Raw genomic sequence first — 1,995 nt, 5'->3', positions numbered from 1 at the left:
CAGCCCCTCGTGGGTGCTGACCCCGGGGGTCCACTGTCCCTCCCCCCAACCCAGACCTGCCCAAAGCACTGGGACTGGATCAGCGAGAAACGTGGACGTGCCTGGGGAGGTGGGAGACCTCCTGAGGCGGAGAAACGTGGGATTAGGGGTGGGATGGAGCCATCAGGATGTTCCTCCCGGGTTCCCGACCATCTGCCGCAGAGGGCAGGGCTGGGTGTCCCTTATCCGAGATCCGCATCCTCCAGATCCTGGATGTCCCTTATCCGAGATCCCCATCCTCCAGATCCTGGATGTCCCTTATCCGAGATCCGCATCCTCCAGATCCTAGATGTCCCTTATCCAAGATCCGCATCCCTCAGACCCCGGCGCTGTACCCCCCGCTCCTCCTGTCCAGCTGTTCCGATGAGTTCATGTAAATAGGATTTTGTATTTTCTCTGGACATTGCTAATAAATTGTTGCAAATTCGTCATTGTTGTGAGGTCTTGGTGCCAAGGGATGGTGGGGTTATGCAGCCGGTGCTCCATCCCCTTGAAACAGAAAACATGGACAAGACGGTGGCACGCTGTGACGTTTTAATGGGGACGGGGCTGTCCCTCCTCTAGTGACACTGAAGGAATGTCCTGGGCTGTGGCTGAAGTGGCCACAAGATTAAACACCAATTCGGGGGAGTAAGCGAGGCACCTGCTCCCAGGGCATCAAATTGGGGAATGGTTTGGGTGGGAAGGGACCTTAAAGCCCACCCAGTGCCACCCCCTGCCATGGGCAGGGACACCTCCCACTAGCCCAGGTTGCCCAAAGCCTCATCCAGCCTGGCCTTGAACCCCTCCAGGGATGGGGCATCCACAGCTTCTCTGGGCACCCTGGGCCACTGCCTCACCCCCCGCCCAGGAAAACATTTCTTCCTCACATCTCATCTCCATCTCCCCTCTTGCAGCTTCAAACCGCATCTTCTGTAGCTCTGGAGACCAACCTGGCACATGGAGCTTTCTCTAGAGTCAATGGGAAAAAGAAACGGGAAAAAGAAATGGGAAAAAGAAATGCCTCTGGAGAGCGATTCATCGGCCCTGAATTAATGCCGGCACGGCTAGATGAAAACTCATCTCTCCCTCCACCAGCCGATCCCTGATGTCTGATGAGAACAAATCCCAGCAGCAGCATCTCATTGCGCCAGGTCTCTGCTCTTTGGAAGGAGCTGTGCCCAAAGGCCGGTGGGAGATTTGTTTCCTAAGACGTGCTGGGATGGGATTTCCTGCCCACGGTTGGATTTTCTGCAGCAAGAACATTTTTTTGCCCCGTGTTTCCCTGGGTGATGCTCCACTGTGGGACAACATTTGTGGAAAAATAACTGGAGTGGAGCATCGCCACGCAAACAATGAGGTGGCCACGAGCATTCACCCAAGGCATCATTAGCTGCTCCTGTAATTACCGCAAACGGGATGAAAGCCGGATGATTCAGTCAAATTTCAACACTTGGCTCTTGAGGAACGAGGGAAAAATCCACTCGGCTCAATCCAAGTGGGACCCCTTGGTGGCAGGATGCGGGGACGTGGGGCGCAGGAGGGGACGAGGATGCTCACGGGGTGCGAGGGGTGCTGGACGGGGCCGCGCTGTTTCCCGTGCCCCCAACAAACAGGATTTTTAGGACCCCAAACACAGCCAGGGAGAGCCAGCGGGACCCTGAACCCCTGGTTCCACAGCCTGGAGAAGGGGGAATCGTTATTTCCTTTTCCTTTTCTTTCTGCTTCCTTCCCGTCCGTGCTGGAGGTGTTTCGAGGAAGGACGGATTCTCGGTGCCAACGCTGCACAGGCCGTGCTGCGGTGGGGGACCCCTGCCCATCCCAGCCGATCCCAACTGATCCCTGCCCATCCCAGCCCATCGCAACTGATCCCAGCTCATTCCAGCCAATCCCAGATGATCCCTGCCCATCCCCGCTGGTCCTGCCGATCCCTGCCCATCCTTACCAATCCCAGCCCATCCCAGCCGATCCCTGCCC

Source organism: Pterocles gutturalis, unplaced genomic scaffold (genome assembly GCF_000699245.1).
Source record: "Pterocles gutturalis isolate BGI_N339 unplaced genomic scaffold, ASM69924v1 scaffold8957, whole genome shotgun sequence".
Taxonomy (NCBI): domain Eukaryota; kingdom Metazoa; phylum Chordata; class Aves; order Pterocliformes; family Pteroclidae; genus Pterocles; species Pterocles gutturalis.
Note: the sequence above shows the minus strand (reverse complement) of the source record.